Source organism: Pinus tabuliformis, chromosome 8, assembly GCF_031772625.1.
Source record: "Pinus tabuliformis cultivar Carrire ecotype Pingquan chromosome 8, CPIR1, whole genome shotgun sequence".
NCBI classification, from domain to species: domain Eukaryota; kingdom Viridiplantae; phylum Streptophyta; class Pinopsida; order Pinales; family Pinaceae; genus Pinus; species Pinus tabuliformis.
Window position 1 is genome coordinate 1,460,284,034 of NC_142294.1, and position 9,091 is coordinate 1,460,293,124.

The following is a 9,091-nucleotide window of genomic DNA, read 5'->3' on the forward strand; positions in this document are numbered from 1 at the left end:
CCCCCACTGGAGGTCTCTACATGAGTGAATGCCTCCAGTCGGTCTCCTCTCAGCTTCTCTAGTTATGGCTACTCCACAACCTCCTGAAGCTATTTCACCAATTGTGGCTCCTCCACAATTGTCTGAGACGTCTTCTGGCGCTACATGTTGAGAGGTAATGTACTCTCCCTCTCAACCACCAAGTCTCCAACAGTTGCCTTGCTCCTAAAGGCTTTGCATGCATCTTGAACCTCAAGAGCATATAGGTTCTTGACTTATGAACTGATCTGTTTCACCTGTCTCATGGTAATGTGTCTAAGGAAAACCTTTCCCTTATTGAAGACTACATCATAGACTTTGTCTTCCAGCATCGTGATCGATACCAAGTTCTTCTTCAGTCCTGGCACATACTTCACATCTGTCAAGGTAATGCGAGCTGCATGCTCCCTCTGAAAAGAAACTGTGACCACACCTAAAACACTATACTTTTCATCATTACTCATCGCTATCAGTATCTGAAGGTCTTTCTCCTCCAAGGTACTAAACAAACTCTTATCGCCAGTCATGTGGAATGAGGCTCCACTGTCAAGAAACCAACCACAACCCATCATCAATGAAACCATGCATGCGATGAGGATAAAATCCAATTCGAACTGAGAGGCCAATGCCTCACCTTCAAATCCTTCCTTGGATCACATCTTGGATTTCTTCAATGGACAATTTGTTGCATAATGGCCCACCTCATGACAATGAAAGCATCGCACTTTTGATTTTTCCATATTCGTCCCACCATGAGAAGAACTTGATTTGGGATGAGAATCCTTCTCCTTCCCTTTCTTTGCCTTACTCGCTAAGTCTCAATTTTTTTCATCCTCCTTGGATGAAGAACCATCTCTGGTGCTTCTTCTTACCTCCTCCTGCATCAGATCCAACCAAAGTCGTTCCCAATCTAGCACTTTCTCTCTTCCATTTATCGAGTCTTGGTAAATATGCCAGCTCTTAGGAAGACCGAGTAGAGCAAGACTCACCATGTCATCATCAGCTATAGTGATTCCTACACTTCCAAGCTCATCCGTGCAGGTGGTGAGCTTGTTCAGATATGTAGAGATCATGTCACCCTTTTCACACTTGATTTTCTGAAGCTTTTCTTTCAGCGCCAACTTCCTTCGATCGTTGTTGTTCTGATATAGATCCTTCAATGTTTTCCACATTGAAAATGGTGTCTCCTTCCCATGGAGACTTGAGACTATGTGGTCTCGAACTCCCACCAAAAGAATACTCCTCGCTCTATCCACACATTTCTTCCATTCCGCCAATTCTTGGGCATTAGAAACTGCTGGCTTGGGGACTTCTTGATCAATGAATTTCTTCAAACCATTGTCCTCTAATACTGCTTCCATGTGATCCTTCCAAGCTATATAATTTGAGCTGCCATCCAGGGCATACTTGAGTCTCAAACCGTTGAACGCCATTGGTGAAATTTGAGATGTGATAAGAATTCGATTTCTATAATCAGGAACTTCAAACTTCAAACTTCTCCCTTCTTTGTATATTGTTATCTGCTTTGATCACCTTTTCTCTGATACCATGTAAAAATTTCCATTGTAGATCACCTAATAATTCAATGTACTAAAGCAATATACTAGATCTACTTCTACAAACAAACTTGCGAAAGCTTAATCAATTTTGAGCACGATCAATTTAGAACACATATAACAGAGAATGAGAATTCAATCACACATGAACACAGAAGAATAATCTAGGGAAAGCCTCAGCTAAAAACCCCTCTATCTGTATTATCAAACAAGTGGAAACATATCAGAGATTACACAAAGCTTTAGCTCACAAGCTATCCAGATCTCAATACAATATCTCAATGTTGCTCATAGATAATCAAAGGCTTCTCACGACCTTCTCCTCTACCCTCCAAGCCTCCTATTTCCTTTCGCAATTTCTCTTGGGGTCCAAACGCTGCCACCTATGTGAATTACCTCTCACACTACTCTCTGATCTCTGATCTAACTGCGCAGTCCTGAAGGAGATTATTCCTTCTACATGAATGAGTTTCCTATATAGGAAAAATCCTCCAACTGATAGTACATTGTCCCTTCCTCTGATTTCAACTGGGTCTCTGACTGAACTAACATGCATGAGTTATTTATGAGAGAATATTCAGTTATCTGAAGTACACTAGTTACATGCATGCATGCATTAACTAACTGAACTCACAATTAGTTCCTCCAACTGTTGGAACTAATCTAACTGGACTTAACTCAGTTAACTGAGCTAACTAATTACAACTCAAAATTACAGTTCAACCTTATCTCCTTAATTGATGGATAACTTCCTCAATCAAAGGGATAAATGTTGCATGTCTCCACATAGACTTCATGTTTTATTTTCTCCAACTAATTAACTCAAGATGAATTAACTAATTATTTTTCAAACAGCTGCTAAGATCAAATTCGAATTTTAATTCTCAATTTTAGTTTAGGGACTAACTAAAATTGGAATCTATCTTGAAATTCTATTTATAGCAATGCTATTTTTAGCATTTCTATTTTATCATTCATTGTTGCCATTTCCAACACTGGTACCTGAAATGCTATTTATAACATTTCTATTTTTATAATTTCTTATTGTTATTTTCAACACAGAGCATGCACATTGCTACACTGAGAATGAAGTCATAATTTAATGTTTCCAAATCGCTATACTAGGAACAAAGCCCTATTTTGTGCAGTTCAATGGAGCATGTATAAAATTTATACCAAGAACATAATTACTCTTTGATAGGTTGCAAACAAGGAGGAGCCTACTATCCCAGGGATCAAGTAAACTATCCCACTTGTGGGAGTTTGTGGGTCAACAACATTTCCCTAAGCCTCAGTTTTATCCATGGCTGTAAAACCCTTAAGTAATTCTGCAATTCTGTAGCTTCATTACATGGTACAGTCAGTGAACTATCACAACATGGGCATTGGGATGAGGTTCATGATGTTTTTCCTCCCAACCATTGGTAGACTACCAATAGTGCAACTGCGGAAGTTAACTCATAACAATAGTGAAAACATGATGTAGAAGTTAACTCGAGTGTTGGAAAGAAATCTTGGAGATGCTTGAGACGCATAAAGACCAATAGGTGCACAAAAAATAAGGGATGGCTCTTAAGACTTGCAAAAATAGAGCATAGTGACCAACGCCTCACCTCAAAAACATATAGAACAAGCATAGAGCCTTCTACACATAATTCTTAACTTTACCACAAGTTAGCTATTGGTTCAAAACTTGAATTTAGAGTCATTTCTATCCTTTTATTCTCATCATCACCTTTCTAATGCCAACAAATTCCTCACTCCTTTCTAATGCCAGCAATTTCCTTATAATTTGATCTTACAGATGAGGGCTTGTAAACCTCCTCTGTAATCTTGTCATTTCTATGGAAGAAAATTAAACTACTAATAGTATTTGAGCAGAGGACCTATTTACATATTCAAAGTTGTCAAACTAGTCAAATTTCTTGAAACCTCCATTATCTTTGTTGGTTCTATTATCTAATGTAAATGCACCATAAGGACTCAAGTATCCATCTTCAATTAAAGAGAAAAATGGATAAGCCTCTATCTCTATCTTAATATAATTCAAGAAAATAATTAGCATGGAAAAGACTAAATAATCTATCATCAAACCTATGCCATGCATTAATGTAAGACATCTATCAGTATCAAACCTCACAGAGATGGATAGAACCTGTAGCAAGCGCTGGAGAAGAAACAATACATGCCACATAATGATCAATGTCAGAAACAATGAACACTGCCAACTGAGCCAATTATCTGATATCTAGTTGTGTTGATGTTCATCTTTGTATGTAATTTAAAATGATAAGCATACTGTGAATCTCATTTAATGAGATAAGAGATTTGTCTATAGAAGAAACTCAGGCACATACCACTTTCAACAAATACAAGGTGGGTTAAATCTGGGTGAGGCAACCTATTAAACTAAATCAGATCATTCTACTGATTAAATCTGCGAAGTCCCTAATGGCTGCAAAGAAGAAGACAAAACCACATAATTTACTATTGATGATGTGCATTCTAATGAAGAAGAGGAGCAACCACTCCTTGACACAACAAATCAAGTATGCTAGCCCAATGAGTGGAAGGGCCTTCTCTAGATATTTATAGATGATGATGATGAAAACAAAAGAGAAGAACTTACTTCTACCAAAGGGGAAGCTGATGACAAGAGCACTGTTATTCAAAGCACCTTAAGTTGCAGTAATTGCCATGAGAAGCAAGGGATAGATGATGAGTACCCTCAGCAAGCCTATAAGTTTTCTGATAAGGGTTTCTTTTGCAATTTTGACTAGGACAGCCATAAATATGATATAGCAAAGGGCCCATCTGAGCCCATTAAAGACAATGGCATTTTGGACCAAAGGGAAGGATTATGTTTCTCTGTAAAATATGATGATGGTATCACAGCTTCAGTCTATGAACCTATTTTTACCAAGGAGAAGTATTGTAATGATTCTACAGCACGGTGATGAGCCTCATAAATGGGTAATTATATGGGCTCATTTTACCTCCTAACCTAGTCAAATCAACCATTGTCTTAGCTTATTGTATGATTTTTCGATTATATTCATGCTTATAGAGTGAGTTGAGTTAGTTATTGTGCCATGTGGTCTAACATGTATTTAATGCAGATCATCGATGGATTTCAAGGTCAAAGTCAAGGATCCAATGGACAAATGGCAGAAATAAATTGAAGTGGATAGAGGAGAAGACTTATAGGAGGGAGTCCCCCTCATTTATTACTCCTCACTTCGAATTCCCCTTCATTCAGCTCGGAGTACAAGTAGCCAAATCATGCACTAGGAGATAGCCAAGCAAGTGGACAATGACTGATGATTATCTCAAGTTTTGTGAGCCAAGCCTCCATTATTTTAAGGAAGCTATTGATACCTTCATTTGTATAAGTAGAGAGGCCTAGGGCCTCACTAGGGTTGGATTTTTGGCTTATGTAAACTCTGCACAAACTTCAGGCTTATTATTTTTGTGACAATTTCATGTAATCTTGCTATTGTTTTGAAAATAAAGATGAAATCCTTTTTGAGCTAGCACTAAGTTACCTCAGAGGGTTGAAGCTCTTGGGTTGGGGCCCAATCCAAGCAACCAAGCTCCTCTTTACTTGTATTTGTAGCCATGTTTCAGTTTGTAGATTAGTTTGCTATTAGATGTATTCCTCTTATGGTTAAGAATAGGTTGCTTTTGATGATTTAGTAGTTTGCTTCTATTTGTGCTTTCTGTAGTAGGTTAAGCAGTGATAAAGAGAAGATTCAAAAGGCTAGAAACAATGCCTTGGCCTTCCTTCCTCCCTCTGGGACCATGATTTGAGGCAAAGACTCTCTTGCTACCCCAAAAACACAAATTTTCCTCATTCATAGGACTTCTAGTGTTTGCATCTTTTTAGTAGGTTAATAGTCTATCTTTGCTTTGATTTAGATCTTCTTCATCATTCTCACTTATTGATTTGCAATAGTATTATTTCATGATTTCCTTTCCTACAATCTTTGTCAACATTTCCTTTCATAGATCATAGTTTAGACCATTTTTATGCAAAGCCCTGTTTTTCCTAAATACATTCATTTCAATTTTTTCTTGATTTCCTTAGTTGATTGTCAGTCTATATGTAGCAGATCTCTTCCAACAGTAGGCCAGCTTATCAACAATCACACCCTCCATCTGATCCACGCCCTATAAGTCTCCCAAATCTCACCTCAATTCTGCTCTAGTTTCCTGCATTTTTCCATAGAACTACTTCCTCACTCCTTGATCAAACCTAGTCATATTTCTCTCTCCTGGTGATTCATGGTAGACATTAGGCACCCTAACACCTCATTCCAACCTTCATCCACTTTTTTCACCCACTCTCACACCCTCAAAACAGTGAAAACTGCTCTCGACCTCCTCCTGTAGGCCTCCTATAGTTTCCCTGTTTTCCTCCTGTAGATTTCTTGTGTCCTCCTGTAGATTTTAATGTAGGCTTTCCTTTGAAGGTCGAGTGTGGGAAAAGCCTCTAGAAGGCCACTTGAGACCTCATAGGACCAATCCACATCATCCTACATCCTCTCAAGTCCAAAAACCACCCTTCAATGCCACCTATTCGCTGCTACACTCACACACAATAAATTACATGCATGTCAAATTCACATAAAAATACATAAAAATCCAAAAATATGGTTTTTTCTTATTTACTTCTAGAAATAGCATACTTATATTTTGTTTACTTCCTTGAGTAGGTAATGGCATTCCTTTCATGGTTTTCATAGTGCTTTTTGCAAAAGTAGAATTAGTTGGTTAATTAGGGTTTACTAGGTTTGCTTTACATTTCAGTCTTTCTCCTTTCTGCAGTTAGAATAGCATCTGAAGAGTAATATTTCTTTTCTTTCATCACATATAAAGCTTCTTCTAGAATCCATAGAAGTTGGCTTGAGCTCCTAGTGATCTTGCGCTGACTGACCAAGTGACAACTTGTAGTGAGAACTAGTACTTGTGCATATAGCGTTGCGCTTCCAAGTTTGTTACGAACTATCGGGCTGATAAGAGTAAAGTAGGAAGCCTAGGAGTTGCAGCATTATTGCTACAATACTGGTGCTCACCACTTTTTGGTGTTGTTGCTGGGGAAGCGTCAGAGTATTCTGTGATTATTGCTTTCTTCTATTTCCTATTGCAACGTTCTACTAATAGTTTATTTCAGCAAAAGTAGACCAGTCCTTGCTTTCCTTTTCAATTCTGTAAATTTCATTTCACCAAGTTCATTTCAGTTAGTTGCAATTTGTTTTGTTCAATCAATTTTAGTTCTACAGTTACCGTCAGTGCGGGGAAAAAGAAACAAAAACCAACCAAAAATATTTCCTTTCATGCCTCGTAGGAATAGAGATAACTCAGGAAATTTTTGCCCAACACCCCCATTGCTTCACACAGCCAACCTTCTCTCTTGTTCGGTGGCTACGATCAAGAAGAACCCTTAGGTGAATAGCCAAACATATTTGAAGAACCTACAGGGGAAGAAGAAGAAGAGAACATTCCTTTGGAGCTAATGGCTGAAAACAAAAATGCTAGGGGGAATGGAGAAAGAATAGAGGGTACCTTTTCCATTCGGGAGACCAATGGGGACACTAAAATTAAGAATATAGGCCCTTCCATCCCACCTCATTTCCATGGTCTAAATACAGAAGATCCTGACACCTTCTTGTTCGAGTTTGTTGTCATCTACCAAACTTATGACTATGCAGAAGATGAGAAAAAGTTGAAACTATTCCCTTCTACTCTCAAGGATGTAGCACTACACTGGTTCATGGGATTACCTAGCAATAGCATCACAACTTGGGCTCACATGCAACAAGCCCTTAAAAACAAGTATCGAGACCATTTTAGATCAGAAGATACTAAAGAAGAAATCTTTTGAATGACCATAGGAAGTGATGAGTCCCTGGAAGACTATGAAGAGAGGTTCCAGCTCAGTTACAAAAGGGTCAGGTGTACACTTGACCTTGAGTCTCTAAAGTTGGTCATTCTCAGGGGAATTCGAGAAGATATTTTAGACACCCTCCATCTACTAGCTAGGGGAGACATCTACCAACTATCCTATCAGGACATAAAAACTATTTTTAGAAACCATTCTAGAGCAGCCAGAAATAAAGGTACGGGGAGTCAACCCATAGCCTGTACCTCTTCCTCCAACTCATCCATTAAAGGAGAAATTGTAAACATGCTAGAAGACTTCAAGAGTGAGATGTTGCAGACCCTTGCCATGCAAATGGATACCTTACATATCAAAAGAAAACAAGAGGAAGCAGAGAGGGCTTTGGCCATTTTTTGCCCTAGATGCACTAGGATGCATCCTAGGAATGAATGCCCGTTGAACTCTATAGAGGTTTGTTCAGTCTGTGAAGTAAATCATTCTACAGATAAGTGTCGTTCCTTGCCTGGACTTAAAGTTGTATATCAAGGCGATGAGGGAGTCACTGAACAACTCTATTACATAAACCAAAGAAGGCTGCATGGACCTGGAACATACCAGCAAGGGCTGCAAGGGACATATCAAGCATACTACAACCCCAACCAAGTCACCTCCATACCTTCTTGGGGCCCTCCTGCTCATCCTTCCTGGTCCACGCCTCCTCCTTGGTCCTTCACATCTCAATATCATGCCCAACTAGCCACCCATTCACTTCAATCCTACGCTCAACTACAGCCTCAGTGGAATGCATCTCATCAGGGGTGGAGGCCCCAATACAACCTTCTTCCCGCTCTTTTGCCTCCACTACCTGCCCAACCACAACCATTACCTTCTGCTCCACCAAAGCAACCCCAAATGCCTACCCAACAAATTCCAAACCCGAACAATAGGCAGGCTCAGCAAGTGTATAGTGGGGAGCCATCATGCCCAACTTATGTTGTGGAGATTCAAGAAATTAACTTGAGATCTGGGAAAGTCCTCCCAGATAGCTAGCCTCCACCCAGGGAGGTTGAGGAAGATAAAGAGGAAAGTGAACCTAAAGAAAATCCACCCTTTCCTGAGAGACTATCCGTGACAGTCCATCCTACCCCAAAAGAGACTGAACTCTTGGGAGAATTGAAACATTTATGTGTGAAGATACCACTTCTCCAAGCCATAAAATATGTGCCTATCTACAATAGGTTGATCAAAGAGAAGTTCTTTACGCAGCCAGGAAGGTGTAAGAGAGATGCCCTAACCATCAATATCATAGGACAATTGTCCGACCTGATGTCGAGGCAAGTAATCTGTCCAAAATATCTGGAACCTGGAAGCCCAGTAGTTGATGTCCACATAAATGGCACAATGATCCCGCATACCTTGATTGATCTGGGAGCTACCATTAATGTGATGAAAAATGACACAATGCTCAAACTTAACCTCCAGGGATCTTTGACGAAGAACACAACAGTGCTGCAGCTAGCAGACCACTCCACAATGACCCCTGAGGGGATTGTGGGGGATGTGATGGTCTCCATTGATTCTTGGGAGTACCCTGCTAATTTATTAGTTCTCCAACCAAAGGAAAAGCTCACTGGGT